Below are 20,000 nucleotides of genomic sequence, written 5' to 3'. Positions count from 1 at the left end.
CTATCTGGTTCATTTTCTCTCATAACCTATTGGTCTGGGGATGATACGGCATGGTTCTTATTTTCTTGCAGCCATATAGGTTACAGAATTCCTGGAACACTTCTGCTTCAAAGACTGGGCCTTGGTCAGTAAGCACTCGTTCAGGATAAGTGTGCAGATGACAAAAGTGTTGTTGAAATGCTTTGTCTGCCGTATTCATCGTCTGGTTATCCACTGGCAGTACTACCATAAACCGGGAGTAGTGGTCTACTATGGTAAGGATGTAGACAAAGCCTGATTGGCTTGGGGCCAGCTTCACGTGGTCCAGGCTACCAGCTCAAGCAGTTATTTGGTGACTATGGGCTGAAGAGGAGCCCTCTGGATATCACGGTCTTTCCGTCTCTGGTTGCATGCACCACATTCTCGACACCATTTCTCTATTGCTTTCCTCATGCCAACCCAGTAGAATCGTTCACGTAGCAGGACTTCCAACTTCTTTCACCCGAAGTGTCCTGCTTCATCGTGGTACGCTTCTAAGACTATTGGCGCATCCCGCTTCGGGACTACCACCTGCCAGATCAGTTTGTGGGTTTGGGAGCTGACCAGTCTCTGACACAGCTTCCCCTCATAGATGAACAGCTTGCCCTTCTCTTTCCACAACTGTTGGGTCAATTGTGGAGCATCTGGACCAGAGTGCGAATCAGCTTGTGTCAGCAATTCATTTGCTAGGTGGACTGCCAGATCGCTGTCCTGAGTTTCTGCTGATCCATGGTGTGGTAATGGGTTAATTGTTGCCTCTTGTATGGCATAGTGCTTGTCTCTCACGCAGTGGGAACACTGGGCCGCACCATGGCTGTGAAAGGCTGGTAACTCGATTTATTCGAGTTCCTCCTGGTCTTCTCCCCCATCCAGCAAGTTGGGCATCCTGGACAGTGCATCAGCAAGGCTTTTTTATGCCCTGCCCGATATTTGATGGTAAACTCATAGTTAGACAGCCAATCTATACATCACTGCTCCAACGCACCTAGCTTCGCCGTTTCAAGCTGAGTCAGCTGGTTATTATCCATATAAATGGCAAACTTCGCGGAAGCCAGGTAGTGCTTGATGCACTCCGTTACTGCCCAGACTATGGCGAGAAGCTCCAAAAGTTTAAAGGAACTATAGTTGTCAGGGTTCCTTTCCATGGGTCAAAGCTTCCTGCTGGCATAGGCAATCACTCTGTCACTGCCTTGCTGTACCTGGGACAGCACTACTCCCAATCCCACGTTACTGCCATCCGTTTATAGTATAAAGGGTTGGCCGTAGTTGGGGTAGGCCAGGACTTCGTCTCCCGTAAGAGCCATCTTCAAATGAGTGAAGGAGTCTTCTTCTTTACCCCACTCAAACGGAGGACTCAGGTTCTTGGTCTTCTTGGACTGGCCTACTAAGAGGTCCTGCATGGGTGCCGCTATTTTGGTGAAGCCCTTTATGAATCTCCTGTAATAACCTACCAGCCCGAAGAACTGCTGCACTTCCTTAATAGTGGAGGGTCTTGGCCAGTTGTTGATCATGGTGACTTCTTTAGGGTCTGGTGCCACACCTTCGGCGCTTACCACGTGACCTAGGTACGGCACCTTGGGCTTCAACAGGTGACATTTGGACGACTTTAATTTCAGGCCAAAACCTGATAAGGTCTCAAACACCTCGGCCCGGTGCTCCAGGTGATCTTCGTACATCTTTGAGTAGACGATGACATCATCCAGATGCAACAAAACGGTTTCAAAGTTTTAATATCATAGGCATCATTACATTAAACGCTGGAACATTCCCAGTGCATTGTAGAGCCCAAATGGCACGCAGTTGTACTCGCAGAGGCCCTTTGGTGCCGTAAACGCTGTCTTCACTCTGTCTGCTTCTGCGACGGAAACCTGCCAATACCCACTGACGAGATCTAAAGTGGAGAAATAGTTAGTGGATCTCAGTGCAGCTAATGATTCCTCAATTCATGGTAAAGGGTAGGCGAGCTGAATCCTGACATCGCAGGCTTCTGAATTCTCAGAACTAATGCACTGCACACTTTTAGGATTCTCCCTTGCCAGTGGACGGTCATGTCAGCACAAGCATGTGATTTGTATACTTCTGACCACATTCCGACCAGACGTGCCTGGCCTCACTCAGTTCATTTTCATTGAGTGAGGCCACACATGTCTAGTCAGCATGTGACCGCATGTATGTAAATCACCAGCATGAGAGAATCCTGACAGCGTGCAGTGCGCACTGTGAGAAGTCAGAAGTCTGCAGTCACAAAGAATGACTGCAGACTCATCACAAACCTGGACATCCCCTTTAATGCTCCTAACATAAATAAAAATATGAGAGTTAGTCAGTATTACAAATAACATTTACATCGAGGTACCTTATAGATAACGTTGTCTCTGGAGTAGTGTTGAGCATTCCGATACTGCAAGTATCGGGTATCGGCCGATACTTGCTGTATCGGAATTCCGATACCGAGATCCGATATTTTTGTGATATCGGGTATCGGTATCGAAACAACATTAATGTAAAAATGTGTAAAAGAGAGAATTAAAATAAAAAATATTGCTATACTCACCTCTCCGACGCAGCCTGCACCTTACCGAGGGAAGCGGCAGCGTTCTTTGTTTAAAATTTGCGCTTTTCTTTCCTTTACATGAGTCCCGGCTTGTGATTGGTTGCGTGCCGCCCATGTGACCGGGACGCAACCAATCACAGCAAGCCGTGACGTAATTTCAGGTCCTTCAGGATTTTAAAATTACGTTCCGGCGTTGTGATTGGTTGCGTCGCAGTCACATGGGAGACGCAACCAATCACAGCAAGCCGTGACGTAATTTCAGGTCCTTAAGGATTTTAAAATTACGTCCCGGCTTTGTGATTGGTCCGCGTCCCGGCAACATGGCCGCCATTAACCAATCACAAGCCGTGACGTCACGGGAGGCTGGACACGCGCGCTTTTTAACCCCTTCCCGACCCATGACGCCACATAGGCGTCATGAAAACCCGTGCCAATCCGACCCATGACGCCTATGTGGCGTCATGGAATGATCGCGTCCCTGCAGACCGGGTGAAAGGGTTAACTCCTATTTTACCCGATCTGCAGGGAGAGGGGGAGTGGTGCTTCAGCCCAGGGGGGGTGGCTTCACCCCCCCGTGGCTACGATCGCTCTGATTGGCTGTTGAAAGTGAAACCGCCAATCAGAGCGATTTGTAATATTTCACCTAAAAAACAGGTGAAATATTACAATCCAGCCATGGCCGATGCTGCAATATCATCGGCCATGGCTGGAAAACCTGAAGTGAACACCCCCCACCCCACCGATCGCCCCCCCACCGCTCCGTTATGGGGTCCGGTCCCCTCCGTCCTGTGCTCCGCTGCCCCGTGCTCCTGCCCGCTCCCCCGTCCTGCTGTCCGCTCCCCCCGTCCTCCGATCACCCCCCCTGTGCTCAGATCCACCCCCCCACCACCCCTTCATACTTACCGATCCTCCCGGTGTCCGGCCGTCTCCCCGCTGGGCGCCGCCATCTTCCAAAATGGCGGGCGCATGCTCAGTACGCCCGCCGGCCGGCAGATTCCTTACAGGTACATTTTGATCGCTGTGGTAGGTTCTACCACAGCGATCAAAATAAAAAAAATAATAAATAAACCCCCCCCTTTATCACCCCCATAGATAGGGACAATAATAAAATAAAGAAAATATATATATTTTTTTTCCCACTGTGGTTAGGGTTAGAACTAGGGTTAGGGTTAGAACTAGGGTTAGGGTTACGGGTAGGGTTAGGGTTATGGCATGTGCGGATTTGGCAGCGGATCCGCAGCGGATCGGCCGCGGATCCGCAGCGGATCGGCCGCGGATCCGCAGCGGATCGGCCGCGGATCCGCAGCGGATCGGCCGCGGATCCGCAGCGGATCGGCCGCGGATCCGCAGCGGATTGGCCACTGCGAATTCGTAGCAGTTTTCCATCAGGTTTACAGTACCGTGTACACCTATGGAAAACCAAATCCGCTGTGCCCATGGTGCGGAAAATTCCGTGCAGAAACGCTGCGTTGTATTTTCCACAGCATGTCAATTCTTTGTGCGGATTCCGCAGCGTTTTACACCTGTTCCTCAATAGGAATCCGCAGGTAAAATCTGCACAAAAAAACACTGGAAATCTGCTGTAAATCCGCAGGTAAAACGCAGTGCCTTTTACTTGCAGATTTTTCAAAAGTCGTGCGGAAAAATCTCACACGAATCCGCTACGTGGGCACATACCCTTAGGGTTAGGGTTGGAATTAGGGCTAGGGTTGGAATTAGGGTTACGGGTGTGTTGGGGTTAGGGTTGTGGTTAGGGGTGTGTTGGGGTTAGGGTTGGGATTAGGGTTATGGCTACAGTTGGGATTAGGATTAGGGGTGTGTTGGGGTTAGTGTTGAAGTTAGAAATGAGGGGTTTCCACTGTTAGGGCACATCAGGGGTCTCCAAACGCAACATGGCGCCACCATTGATTCCAGCCAATCTTGCATTCAAAAAGTCAAATGGTGCTCCCTCCCTTCCAAGCCCCGACGTGTGCCCAAACAGTGGTTTACCCCCACATTTGGGGTACCAGCGTACTCAGGACAAACTGGGCAACAACTGTTGGGGTCCAATTTCTCCTGTTACCCTTGCAAAAATAAAAAATTACTTGCTAAGACATAATTTTTGAGGAAAGAAGAATTATTTTTTATTTTCACGGCTCTGCGTTGTAAACTTCTGTGAAGCACTTGGAGGTTGAACGTGCTCATCACACATCTAGATAAGTTCCTTGGGGGGTCTAGTTTCCAAAATGGGGTCACTTGTGGGGTGTTTCTACTGTTTAGGCACATCAGGGGCTCTGCAAATGCAACGTGACGCCAGCAGACCATTCCATCAAAGTCTGCATTTCAAATGTCACTACTTCCCTTCCGAGCCCTGACGTGCGCCCAAACAGTGGTTTACCCCCACATATGGGGTATCACTGTACTCACAACAAACTGGGCAACAAACATTGGGGCCCAATTTCTCCTGTTACCCTTGTGAAAATAAAAAATTGCTTGCTAAAACATCTTTTTTGAGGAAAGAAAAATGATTTTTTATTTTCACGGCTCTGCGTTGTAAACTTCTGTGAAGCACTTGGGGGTTGAATGTGCTCATCACACATCTAGATAAGTTCCTTGGGGGGTCTAGTTTCCAAAATGGGGTCACTTGTGGGGTGTTTCTACTGTTTAGGCACATCAGGGGCTCTGCAAATGCAACGTGACGCCAGCAGACCATTCCATCAAAGTCTGCATTCCAAAACGTCACTACTTCCCTTCCGAGCCCCGGCATGTGCCCAAACAGTGGTTTACCCCCACATATGGGGTATCACCGTACTCAGGAGAAACTGGACAACAACTTTTGGGGTCCAATTTCTCCTGTTACCCTTGCAAAAATAAAAAATTCTGGGCTAAAAAAATATTTTTGAGGAAAGGAAACACATTTATTATTTTCACGGCTCTGCGTTATAAACTTCTGCGAAGCACTTGGGGGTTCAAAGTGCTCACCACACATCTAGATTAGTTCCTTGGGAGGTCTAGTTTCCAAAATGGGGTCACTTGTTAGGGAGCTCCAATGTTTAGGCACACAGGGGCTCTCCAAACGTGACATGGTGTCCGCTAATGATTGGAGCTAATTTTCCATTCAAAAAGCCAAATGGCGTGCCTTCCCTTCCGAGCCCTGCCGTGTGCCCAAACAGTGGTTTACCCCCACATATGGGGTATCATCGTACTCAGGACAAACTGGACAACAACATTTGGGGTCCAATTTCTCCTATTACCCTTGGAAAATTAAAAAATCCTGGGCTAAAACTCATTTTTGAGGAAAGAAAAATTATTTTTTTATTTTCACGGCTCTGCGTTATAAACTTCTGTGAAGCACCTGGGGGTTATAAGTGCTCACTATGCATCTAGATAAGTTCCTTGGGGGGCCTAGTTTCCAAAATGGGGTCACGTGTAGGGGAGCTCCAATGTTTAGGCACACAGGGGCTCTCCAAACGCGACATGGTGTTCGCTAACGATTGGAGCTAATTTTCCATTCAAAAAGTCAAATGGCACGCCTCCCCTTCCGAGCCTTGCCGTGCACCCAAACAGTGGTTTACCCCCACATATGAGGTATCAACATACTCAGCAGAAATTGCCCAACAAATTTTAGGATCCATTTTATCCTGTTGCCCATGTGAAAATGAAAAAATTGAGGCTAAAAGAAATTTTGTGTGAAAAAAAAGTACTTTTTAATTTTTACGGATCAATTTGTGAAGCACCTGAGAGTTTAAAGTGCTCACTATGCTTCTAGATAAGTTCCTTGGGGGGTCTACTTTCCAAAATGGGGTCACTTGTGGGAGCGCTCCAATGTTTAGGCACACGGGGGCTCTCCAAACGTGACATGGTCTCTGCTAGCGATGGAGATCATTTTTCATTCAAAAAGTCAAATGGCGCTCCTTCCCTTCCGAGCCTTACCATGTGCCCAAACAGTGGTTTACCCCCACATGTGAGGTATCAGTGTACTCAGGAGAAATTGTCCAACAAATTTTAGGATCCATTTTATCCTGTTGCCCATGTGAAAATGAAAAAATTGAGGCTAAAATAATTTTTTTGTGAAAAAAAAAGTACTGTTTAATTTTTACGGATCAATTTGTGAAGCACCTGGGGGTTTAAAGTGCTCACTATGCTTCTAGATAAGTTCCTTGGGGGGTCTAGTTTCCAAAATGGGGTCACTTGTGGGGGAGCTCCAATGTTTAGGCACACGGGGGCTCTCCAAACACGACATGGTGTCCGCTAAAGATTGGAGCCAATTTTTCATTCAAAAAGTCAAATGGCGCTCCTTTCCTTCCAAGCCCTGCCGTATGCCCAAACAGTGGTTTACCCCCACATATGAGGTATCAGCGTACTCAGGACAAATTGGACAACATCGTTCGTGGTCCAGTTTTTCCTTTTACCCTTGGGAAAATAAAAAAAATGTTGCTAAAAGATCATTTTTGTGACTAAAAAGTTAAATGTTAATTTTTTCCTTCCATGTTGCTTCTGCTGCTGTGAAACACCTGAAGGGTTAATAAACTTCTTGAATGTGGTTTTGAGCACCTTGAGGGGTGCAGTTTTTAGAATGGTGTCACTTTGGGGTATTTTCAGCCATATAGAACCCTCAAGCTGACTTCAAATGTGAGGTGGTCCCTAAAAAAAATGGTTTTGTAAATTTTGTTGTAAAAATGAGAAATCACTGGTCAAATTTTAACCCTTATAACTTCCTAGCAAAAAAAAAATTTGTTTCCAAAATTGTGCTGATGTAAAGTAGACATGTGGGAAATGTTATTTATTAACTATTTTGTATCACATAACTCTCTGGTTTAACAGAATAAAAATTCAAAATGTGAAAATTGCGAAATTTTCAAAATTTTCGCCAAATTTCCATTTTTTTCACAAATAAACTCAGAAATTATCGACCTAAATTTACCACTAACATGAAGCCCAATATGTCACGAAAAAACAATCTCAGAATCGCTAGGATCCGTTGAAGTGTTCCTGAGTTATTACCTCATAAAGGGACACTGGTCAGAATTGCAAAAAACGGCAAGGTCATTAAGGCCAAAATAGGCTGGGTCATGAAGGGGTTAAAATGGGCGCGTGTCCAGCCTCCCGTGACGTCCCGGCTTGTGATTGGTTGCGCCGCGGTCAACCAATCACAAGCCGGGAGGCTGGACACGCGCCCATTTTAAAATTTTAAAATGCGCGCGTGTCCAGCCTCCCGGCTTGTGATTGTTTGACCGCGGCGCAACCAATCACAAGCCGGGACGTCACGGGAGGCTGGACACGCGCCCATTTTAAAAAGCGCGCGTGTCCAGCCTCCCGTGACGTCACGGCTTGTGATTGGTTAATGGCGGCCATGTTGCCGGGACGCGGACCAATCACAGCAAGCCGTGACGTAATTTCGTCACGGCTTGCTGTGATTGGTCCGCGTCCCGGCAACATGGCGCCGTGACCAATCATTAGCCGGGACGTCACTGGAGGCTGGACACGCGCGCTTTTTAAAATGGGCGCGTGTCCAGCCTCCCGTGACGTCCCGGCTTGTGATTGGTTAATGGCGGCCATGTTGCCGGGACGCGGACCAATCACAGCAAGCCGTGACGTAATTTCGTCACGGCTTGCTGTGATTGGTCCGCGTCCCGGCAACATGGCCGCCCTGACCAATCACAAGCCGGGACTTCACGTAACCAAGTAAAAGAGCGAATTTTAAACAAACAACGCTGCCGGTTCCCTCGCTGAGGTCCAGGCTGCGTCGGAGGGTGAGTATAGCGATATTTTTTATTTTAATTCTTTCTTTTACACATTTATATGGATCCCAGGGCCTGAAGGAGAGTTTCCTCTCCTTCAGACCCTGGGAACCATCAGGAATACCGTCCGATACTTGAGTCCCATTGACTTGTATTGGTATCGGGTATCGGTATCGGATTGGATCCGATACTTTGCCGGTATCGGCCGATACTTTCCGATACCGATACTTTCAAGTATCGGACGGTATCGCTCAACACTACTCTGGAGTCGTTCTCCTTCATTTCTTCATCTTGTCCAGACCCCATGATGTGTTTTCTCATCCACAGCCGTCTCTGCAGACTTCCATCTTCTCCGCTCTTTTGCAGAAAATCTCCACATGACGCCCTTAAAGATACAAGTGTCATTAAAATGCTCCTGAATAAAAAATTGCCCCTCACTATATGGTCTGCATAAAATATGACCCGCACACTGTCCCTCTTATGGTACACGCTCTTTACACGGACCTCCCCTTTCCATACCGGCCCCCTCTTCACACTGTCCTCTCACACTGTGTCCCCCCTATAGGGCCCAGTATTTATACTGTACTCTCTCATCACACTCCCCCTCCTTGGTATACTCTCCCCTTCCTGGCTGTGCCCTTACATTGTCCCTCCATGCTACGCATGCACACATCCCAATACCCTCACTCCCTGTACTCTGTCCACATACGTTTTTCACATCGCTAATCATACTGTGTCTGCATACATTCCCCGTTTGCTCCCCAAACTGTCTGCACCCATCCCCCATACTGTTTCCTCATACATGCCCCCATTCCCCCATACTGTTTTCTCATACGTGCCCCCCATCTCCCCCTTTGCTCTTCATTTTGTGTCCTCAGATCTCCCCCACACATTAAATCCCCCCATCCCCATGACAAATCTCCCCACACACATTCAATCCCCCATCTCCACTCCAATTCTCCCCACACACAATAAATCCCCCTCCCTACTCATATTAAGTCTCCCCCCCACAATAAATCCCCACTCACATTAAATCTCCCCCCCACAATAAATCCCCCCATCTCCACTCATATTAAATATCCCCATCCAATAATATATCCCATCATCCCCACTCACATTAAATCCCCCCACCATATATCCCCCCCATCCCCACTCACATTAAATCCCCCCACAATATATCCCCCCATTCCCACTCACATTAAATCCCCCCCTGCACCTTCGGCGTCTTCAGCTCCACAGGAGCACTTACCACCGATCTGCATCTCTCCTGCTCTGCCTCTGAGCCTGCTCTGCCGCGCAGGTGAGTGACGTCAGCAGCGTGATCACATGACCTGATCACGCTGCTGGCGTTGCTCTGACCCGGCAGTCAGAGCTTCAATTCTACTCGCATCTCAGATGCAGTACAATTGAACCCTGGGACCCGGATTGCTGCAGCTTCTCTGTGCCGGCTGTCAGCTTGACAGTCGGCACAGAGAACAGCCGACTCTCAGTGTGGGGGGTGGCAAAATGCAGCCACCGGGGGAGACACTGCGGACCGCTGCTTTAGGCGGCCCGACTGCGCCCCCCTGCCGCTGCACCCGGGGCACATGCCCCGGCTGCCCCTAGATACGCCACTGAATCTGCCTGTAGTCAACACACATCCTCATTGTACCATCTTTCTAATGATAACCAATGGAGCTGCCCAGGGACTACAACTATCTCTGATTACCCCAGCCTCCTTCATCTCCCGTAACATACCCTTGACACATTGATAGTAATAGTGGGGCTACAGGCGGGTACCTTTTTTAATAGGCAGATGATCTCCGGTGGCGATATGGTGTTGGACCTATTTTATGTGCCCAAAGTCTAGAGGGTGTTTGCTATAGACCGGCTGACATTCTCGAACCACCTGGTAAACCCCATGCTTTTGATGCAAAGGGGTGGAGTCAGTACCTATGTGTAGCTTCTGACACCAATCCTCCAGCTACCCCTCAGAGCCATTGTCCTCCGCCTGGTCGGACTGAAGCAATGGTTCCATGGCCTTTATTACATTATTACTGACAGTGAACAGCTTAGCAAGGGTGGCATACTGGGGTAAATGGACCTCTTTCTCCCCACAATTCTGGATGACTATTGGTACCTTCCCCTTGCGGACATCGACTAGAATAATAGAATAATAGAATCATAGAATGATAGAGTTGGATGGGACCTCCTGAGTCATCTGGTCCAACCCTTTTTGGAAGTGCATTTGAGCAGCAAGGTGGCTTGTTGTTGAAGGGAAATAGAGGAAAAAAAAAATCTTTAAATCTTCAGCATAGCGAGTGTGAGCGAGCTGAGTGTGACCTGAGCGTAAGTGTGGACGGCGGTAAGTGTGACTTGTGACTCAGTGACTTTGGAATCAGGGAGTTTCCAAGGGAGGAATTGCTGTTCCAAGTGTTAATTAATACTTTGCATTTATTTTTATTTAACGTTTCTGTCTGGTGCAATCCCCATTAGGAAATATGCTCCACAATTGTTAATGCCATCCAGTGCACATCTTGCCACATGTATGCAGTCCTTGATCAGCCGGTCAAGGGTGCATACTGCTGTGCGAGATGTGAGCACGTTGTGCATTTGGAAACCCAGATACTGGATCTAAATGTGCAGCTGGCAACACTGAGATCCATAGACAATATGGAGAGGAGTCTTCTGCTCACAAAGCAGACGCTCAATGGGATAGATGAGGAGGGGGATGGTAGGATGGAGCTGCAGGACAGTGAGGCAGTTAGCTGGGTGACAGTCAGAAAGCAGGGTAGAGGGAAGAGTGCCAGGGAGGCTAGTCCTGATCTGGCTCACCCCAATAAGTTTGCTAAGTTGGCAGATGAGGGGGGTGCCAGTACAGGGGTAGCACTGCTGCAGCCAGGCATGTCCTCTGAAAGCCGGAGGAGTGACTGCTCCAGTAAGGAGGGAAATAGGAGAGCAGGGCAGGCCAGACAGGTGCTGGTAGTGGGGGACTCAATTATTAGGGGAACAGATAGGGCAATCTGTCACAAAGACAGGGATCGTCGAACGGTGTGCTGCCTACCTGGCCCTCGAGTCCGACACATCGCTGATCGGGTGGACAAATTACTGGGAGGGGCTGGTGAGGACCCAGCGGTCATGGTGCACATTGGCACAAATGACAAAGTTAGAGGTAGGTGGAAGGTCCTTAAAGATGATTTCAGGGAATTAGGCTGCAAGCTGAAAGCAAGGACCTCAAACGTGGTATTTTCTGAAATACTGCCTGTACCACGTGCCACGCTAGAGAGGCAATGGGAGATTAGGGAGGTTAATAAGTGGCTCAAGAATTGGTGTAGGAAGGAGGAGTTTGGGTTCCTGCAGAACTGGGCCGACTTCTCAGTGGGCTACAGGCTCTACGCTAGGGATGGGCTGCACCTCAATGGGGAAGGTGCAGCTGTGCTGGGGGAGAAAATGGTTAGAAGGTTGGAGGAGTGTTTAAACTAGGGATTGGGGGGGAGGGTATTCATTTTATAGGAGGGGAAGATAGGGCAGATAGAGACCTGGGCACAAATAAGGAAGTTGGGGGTGGCGGAGGCATGGGGGTTGGGGTTAGAACAGTTAGTAATTTAAGAAAGAATAGAGGTACAGAGAGGAACATCAAGTGCATGTATACTAATGCCAGAAGCCTCGCCAACAAAATGGACGAATTAGAACTAATGTTGTTGGAACATAATTATGACATGATGGGGATATCTGAAACATGGCTGGATGAGAGCCATGACTGGGCTGTTAACTTACAGGGCTATAGCCTTTTCAGAAATGACCGTACAGATAAGCGAGGGGGTGGGGTGTGTCTGTTTGTAAAATCGACCTTAAAACCCATCCTGCGTGATAATATAGGTGAATCTAATGAAAATGTAGAGTCCCTGTGGGTGGAGATAAGGGGAGGGGGAAAAAATAATAAATTACTGATAGGGGTTTGTTATAAATCTCCAAAAATAATGGAAGCAATGGAGAATATCCTTGTAAATCAAATAGATGAAGCTGCGACTCAAGGAGAAGTCATTATTATGGGGGACTTCAACTACCCTGAAATAGATTGGGGAACAGAGAACTGCAGTTCCAGTAAAGGTAATCGGTTTTTGACAACTATGAGAGACAATTACCTTTCACAACTGGTTCAGGGACTCAACAAGAAGGGGGGCACTGCTAGACCTAATATTAACCAACAGGCCAGACCGCATATCAAATATAAGGGTTGGGGGTCACTTGGGGAATAGTGATCACAAAATAATAAGTTTTCATGTCTCCTTTAATAAGATGTGTAGTAGAGGGGTGACAAGGACACTAAACTTCCGGAGGGCAAATTTCCAACGGATGAGAGAGGATCATGGTGCAATTAACTGGGACGATATCCTGAGACATAAAAGTACACAAAGAAAATGGGAGACATTTATTAGCATCCTGGATAGGACCTGTGCACAGTATATACCGTATGGGAATAAACATACTAGAAATAGGAGGAAACCAATATGGCTAAATAAAGCTGTAAGGGGCGCAATAAGTGACAAAAAGAAAGCATTTAGAGAATTAAAGGAAGTAGGTAGTGAGGAGGCATTAAATAAATACAAAAAATTAAATAAATTCTGTAAAAAGCAAATCAAGGCAGCAAAGATTGAGACAGAGAGACTCATAGCTAGAGAGAGCAAAAATAACCCCAAAATATTCTTTAACTACATAAATAGTAAGAAACTAAAAAATGATAGTGTTGGCCCCCTTAAAAATAGTCTGGGTGAAATGGTGGATGAGGATGAGGAAAAAGCCAGTATGCTAACTGACTTTTTTTCATCAGTATTTACAAAAGGAAATCCCATGGCAGCCAATATGACTAGTGATAATAATTCCCAATTTAATGTTACCTGCTTAACCCAGCAGGAAGTACGGCGGCGTCTAAAAATCACAAAAATCTCCGGGCCCGGATGGGATACACCCCCGAGTACTGCAGGAATTAAGTACAGTCATTGATAGACCATTATTTTTAATCTTTAAAGAGTCCATAATAACAGGGTCTGTACCACAGGACTGGCGTATAGCAAATGTGGTGCCAATATTCAAAAAGGGGACAAAAACTGTACTCGGAAATTATAGGCCAGAAAGTTTAACCTCTACTGTGGGTAAAATCCTGGAGGGCATTCTAAGGGATGCTATACTGGAGTATCTGAAGAGGAATAACCTCATGACCCAGTATCAGCACGGGTTTACTAGGGACCGATCATGTCAGACTAATTTGATCAGCTTCTATGAAGAGGTAAGTTCCGGTCTGGACCAAGGGAACCAGTAGATGTAGTGTATATGGACTTTTCAAAAGCTTTTGATACGGTGCCACACAAAAGGTTGATACATAAAATGAGAATAATGGGGATAGGGGAAAATATGTGCAAGTGGGTTGAGAGTTGGCTCAGGGATAGGAAACAAAGGGTGGTTATTAATGGAGCACACTCGGTCTGGGTCACGGTTAGTAGTGGGGTACCACAGGGGTCAGTATTGGGCCCTCTTCTTTTTAACATATTTATTAATTACCTTGTAGGGGGCATTCAGAGTAGAATTTCAATATTTGCAGATGACACTAATCTCTGCAGGGTAATCAATACAGGGGAGGACAATTTTATATTACAGGCTGATTTATGTAAACTAGAAGCTTGGGCTGATAAATGGCAAATGAGCTTTAATGGGGATAAATGTAAGGTTGTGCACTTGGGTAGAAGTAATAAGATGTATAACTATGTGCTTAATTCTAAAACTCTGGGCAAAACCGTCAATGAAAAAGACCTGGGTGTATGGGTGGATGACAAACTAATATTCAGTGGCCAGTGTCAGGCAGCTGCTACAAAGGCAAATAAAATAATGGGATGCATTAAAAGAGGCATAGATGCTCATGAGGAGAACATAATTTTACCTCTATACAAGTCACTAGTGCGATCACACTTAGAATACTGTGCACAGTTCTGGTCTCCGGTGTATAAGAAAGACATAGCTGAACTGGAGCGGGTGCAGAGAAGAGCGACCAAGGTTATTAGAGGACTAGGGGGTCTGCCATACCAAGATAGGTTATTACACTTGGGGCTATTTAGTTTGGAAAAAAGAAGACTAAGGGGTGATCTTATGTTAATGTATAAATATATGAGGGGACAGTACAAAGACCTTTCTGCTGATCTTTTTAATCATAGACCGGTGACAGGGACAAGGGGGCATCCTCTACGTCTGGAGGAAAAAAGGTTTAAGCATAATAACAGATGCGGATTCTTTACTGTAAGAGCAGTGAGACTATGGAACTCTCTGCCATATGATGTTGTAATGAGTGACTCATTGCTTCAATTTAAGAGGGGACTGGATACCTTTCTGGAAAAGTATAATATTACAGGGTATAAATATTAGATTCCTTGATAAGGCGTTGATCCAGGGAACTAGTCTGATTGCCGTATGTGGGGTCGGGAAGGAATTTTTTTCCCCATGATGGAGCTTACTCTTACCACATGGGTTTTTTTTGCCTTCCCCTGGATCAACATGTTAGGGCATGTTAGGTTAGGCTGTGGGTTGAACTAGATGGACTTAAAGTCTTCCTTCAACCTTAATAACTATGTAACCCCCTGCTCAAAGCAGGATTCACTAAATCATCCAAGACAGATGTCTGTCCAGCCTCTGTTTGAAAACTTCTATGGAAGGAGAACTCACCACCTCTCGTGGCAGCCTGTTCCACCCATTGATCACCCTAACTGTCAAAAAGTTTTTTCTAATATCTAATCTGTGTCTACTCCCATTCAGTTTCATCCCATTGCTTCTAGTCTTTCCTTGTGCAAATGAGAATAAAGATGATTCTTCTACAATGTGACAGCCCTTGAGATATTTGTAGACAGCTATTAAGTCTCCTCTCAGTCTTCTTTTTTGCAAGCTAAACATTCCCAAATTCTGTAACCGTTCCTCATAGGACATGGTTTGCAGACCGGTCACCATTCTGGTGGCTCTTCTCTGAACTTGTTCCAGTTTGTTGATCTCTTTTTTAAAATATGGTGTCTGAAGATGGGGAGGAAGATGCCCTCCTGGACATGCTGGCCCAAGCCAAGGCTGGGGGGTCCATCAAGGACATGGAGGTAAGTGCCTTGCTAACTGAACCCCAGCGGTCACAGCTGCAAACCAGGCTGGAACCCTTCCGAGCTGTGTTCACCAACAGATCTGGAAGGACTGAGTTAGCGGTCCACGAGGTGGAAACCGGGAATCATTCCCCACAACGGCGAACACCCTATCGGATCTCCAACGAGGTGCAGCAGGTTATGCGCCAGGAGATAGATGAGATGTTACAGCTGGGGGTGATTCAACTGTCCAGAAGCATGCCCCCACACCGCATGGTCAGCCATGATATAAAACAAATGTAAGTTTACTAGTCTCGTCCTCCTTGCTCTAAAACGTATCCTAAGTCCTCTGAAGTAAATTACGCTACTGATTGGGTTGGTTCCTAACCTGCTATAATATATCATAGGAATAGGAGCTAGTGGCAGCAGATCGTACGGAGCTTGTTGGGTAATGCTGGCAGTGACGAAATGGGGTTTATAAATGTATTGCTGAGCTGCAGCTGGGAATAATTATATCACCCTCACAGTATCATGTCCAATAGCCTGTACATGAACAGGCAGCCTTTCTAATTATCCTAGGTGCAGTTCCCTGACTGACCACAGGGTAAGGAGGGTGCCAGAGAGATGCAAGTTCGAAACCGGAACTGTGAAGTGGGATGTAAATAAGATAGGCTTTCTCAGGCAGTATAAAAAGTAACAGCAGGCCTAGAAGCATCATTTTAAGCTTGTACATTGTATCAATGGGAGTGCATAGCTCATTTCATTTAGGTGGAGTAAAGCAAATATATTCGAGTGAAACTGAATTCTGCTTAAATATTACAAAAATCTGCATTCAACAAAATGCTGATTTTTTTTTGTCATTTGCTTTCATGCAGATTCAGCACGCTTCGTAGTTGTAAGGCTATGTGCACACGTAGGAAATGTGGTGCAGAATTTTCTGCACTAAATCTGCATCTCCTGGCAGAATCCGAAGGTGCGTTTTTTATGCGTTTTTAGTGAGTTTTTTGTGCGTTTTTTATGTGTTTTTAGTGCATTTTTTGTGCAGATTTTATTTCTATAATGGAGGGGTGCAGAAACGCTGCAGAACTGCACAAAAGAAGTGACATGCACTTCTTTGAAATCTGCAGCGTTTCTGCGCAGATTTTTCAGCACCATGTGCACAGCTTTTTTTTTTCACATTGATTTACATTGAACTATAAATCACAGTGCAGTTCTGCAGCGTTTCTGCTGCAGAAAACTCTGCTGCAGATCTGCACCAATTCTGCACTAAATCTGCATCGTGTGCACATACCCTTATGTGCACACGTTGCGGATTTGCTGCGGATCCGCAGCGTTTTTTGAGGTGCAGATTCGCAATTGATTTACAGTACAATGTAAATCAATGAAAAAAAAAATGCTGTGCACACTTTGCGGAAAATCCGCTGCAGAAACGCTGCGGTTTTTAAGAAATAGCATGTCAATTCTTTTTTGTGAATCTGCAGCGTTTTTGTACCCACTCCATTATAGAAAACCGCAGGGGTAAAAACCGCAGCAAATCCACAAGAAAACCGCAGCAAAAACGCCCAAAAAAACGCAGGTGTGTTTTCTGCCAGGTGAGTCAGAAATTCCTAAGCCTAATCCGCAATGTGTGCACATACCCTAAGTGCAGAAAATTCTGCACCACATTTCCTACATGTGCACATAGCCTGAATAGTGCAAAATTAAATGCATACACACCACCTGAATACAATGGCCTTTTTCAGGTGCTTGATATTTGGACATAAGTCTTTCTAGAATTTCTTCTCCCAACCTATGTTTTAAGGGCATATCCTGTGTTTGTTTTCTTTTATTTTTTTTAACGGTTTAACCCCTTCAAGACCTTGCCCTTTTTCATTTTTGCATTTCCGTTTTTCACTCCCCTTCTACTCAAACCCATAAGCTTTTTATTTTTTGCGTCGATATGCCATATGAGGGCTTGTTTTTTGCAGACAAGATGTAGTTTTGAAGGACACCATTGGTTTTACGATATTGTGTACTCAAAAGTGGGAAAAAAATCCAAGTGCGGTGAAATTGCAAAAAAAGTGCAATTCCACAAAGGTTTTTTGGTTTTTTTTTTACTATGTACACCAAATGCTAAAATTGACCTGCCACTATGGTTATTCATGTCATTACAAGTTCATACACGCCAAATATGTCTAGGTTCTATTTTATTTAAGTGTTGAAAAAAAAGTTTGTTAGAAAAAAAAATTGCCCCATATTCCGATTCCCGTAGCGTCCCGTGCTCTCGGGTTGGTTGAGGGCTTATTCTTTGAATGCCGAGCTGACGATTTTATTGATAGTATTTTGGTGCAGATACGATCTTTTGACCGCCCGTTATTGCATTTTAATGCAATGTCATTTTGACTTTTTTCTCGCTATGCTATTTAGCAATCAGGATAATCCTTTTTTATTGATAGATTGGGTGATTTTGAATGCAACAATACCAAATATGTGTATGTTTGATTTTTTTAAAAATTTTGAATAGGGGGAAATGGAGGTGATTTAACCCCTTTCTGCCATTGGATATACTATCCCGTCCGTGTGACCTGGGACTTAATTCCCATGGATGGGATCGTAAGTTATAGGCGATCAGCCGCGCTCAGTGGGGGAACGCGGCCGATCACGGCTGGGTATCAGCTGATTATCACAGCTATAAACATAAGGGTGGGGGCAGTGTTCTGGATCACTGCATTGAGAAACATGTGATGGTGTCTCCGCGGTGTTGAATGTTTTGATCTCCCCGAGGTCATTCACCCTTATGTTTATAGTCTTTTCACCAGGCACTGCTCCTAATAGCCAGTTTCCTACTCCAAACTGGTGAGGGGCAAATACCCCGAAACAGCTGTCTGTGGATGGATGCCATGTTTTGGCATAGGTGGTTTTCCTTTATTGGATGTTGCCCTTCCCGTGGTTGTTCCTTCCCGGTGAAAGACCTGGCTATTCATTGCTTGCGTTGAGAAACATGTGATGGTGTCTCCGCAGCTTTTCTACATGATTATCACAACTGACGTCCGGCACTATGAGCCAGGAGTGGTTACAGACTGCTCCTGGCACTTTAAACCCTGGAACACTGCGATCAAACATGATCGCAGAGCTCCGGTGGCATAGGGAAGCATTGCGCAGGGAGGGGGCTCCCTGCGTGCTTCCCTGAGAACCTCAGAACAACGCGATGTGATCGTGTTGTTTCGAGGGTCTCTTCCTGTCTCCTCCCTGCAGGCCCTCGGATCCAAGATGGCCGCGAGGGTCTCCTTCCGAGTCCTTCATGGAGGCGGCTTGTCAGTGCCTGCTGAGATCAGGACCCAAGAAGCCTCCTGCACTGCCTGTCAGATCGCTGATCTGACACAGTGCTCTGCAAAGTGTCCGATCAGCAATCTGACACTATATAGCGATGTCACACCCTGGGACAATGTAAAAACGTTAAAAAAAATAAAATTAACATGTGGAAAAATATTTTTAAAAAATTCCTAAATAAAGAAAAAATAAATAAATATTAAAAAAAACATTATGTAAATTAAAAAAATAAAAGTACACACATTTACTGTAGTGTCGCTGAGTCCGTAACGACCCGACCTATAAAACTATCCCACTAGTTAACCCCTTCAGTAAACACCGTAAAAAAAAAAAAACAATGCTTTATCATCATACCGCCGAACAAAAAGGTGGAATAACAGGCGATCAAAATGATGGATATAAATAAACATGGTACTGCTGAAAATGACATGTTGTCCCGCAAAAAACGAGCCACCTTACAGTGTCATCAGCAAAAAAAAAAAACAAAGTTATAGCCCTCAGAATAAAGCGATGCAAAAATAATTATCATTATACTGTATAAAATAGTTTTTATTGTATAAAAGAGCCAAAACATTAAGAAAATATAAATGAGGTATCGCTGTAATCGAACTAACCCAAATGTCATGGTTCTCAATGGCAAGAGAACGTAGTAAAGCATACAAAAAGGACTAGCTCTTGGAAGATGGGAACTGGAGCTGACCGTGAGCTAAACCTACCGCACAACTAACAGTGGCCGGGTAGCGTGCCTACGTTTTATCCCTAGACGCCCAGCGCCAGCTGGAGAACTGACTGACCCTAGCAGAGGAAAATACAGGCCTGGCTTACCTCTAGAGAAATTTTCCCCACAAGGCAGACAGTAGCCCCCACATATATTGTCGGTGATTTCAGAGGAAATTGACATACGAAGTATGAAGATAGGTTTAGCAAATTGAGGTCCGCTTACTAGATAGTAGGAAGACAGAAAAGGGAACTTCACAGTCAGCTGAAAACCCTTTCAAAACACCATCCTGAAATTACTTTAAGACTCTAATATCAACTCATGACACCAGAGTGGCAATTTCAGCTCACAAGAGCTTCCAGCCTCAGAAATAAACAATCACAGAGAACTGGAACAAAAATGCAAACAAACTTAGGACTACAAGTCCAACTTAGCTGATAGTAGTCTAGGAGCAGGAACATGCAACAGAAAGGCTTCTGGTAACATTGTTGGCCGGCATAGAAATGACTGAGGAGCAAGGCTAAATAGACAACTCCCACATCCTGATGGAAACAGGTGAACAGAAGAGATGAAGCACATAAGTGCAGTACCACCAG

The 20,000-nt window shown here is 45.7% G+C and overlaps 1 protein-coding gene across 2 annotated transcripts in view; it reads left to right on the top strand.

Annotated features, from left to right (window-relative positions):
* The window catches only part of NPSR1 (neuropeptide S receptor 1), a 914,796-nt gene that overhangs the window by 78,786 nt on the left and 816,010 nt on the right, over positions 1–20,000 (top strand). The gene's annotated exons all lie outside the window — the stretch shown is intronic.

The sequence above is a fragment of the Ranitomeya variabilis genome, chromosome 6 (assembly GCF_051348905.1).
Source record: "Ranitomeya variabilis isolate aRanVar5 chromosome 6, aRanVar5.hap1, whole genome shotgun sequence".
Taxonomy (NCBI): domain Eukaryota; kingdom Metazoa; phylum Chordata; class Amphibia; order Anura; family Dendrobatidae; genus Ranitomeya; species Ranitomeya variabilis.
Note: the sequence above shows the minus strand (reverse complement) of the source record. Positions and strands in the feature narration are given on the sequence as shown.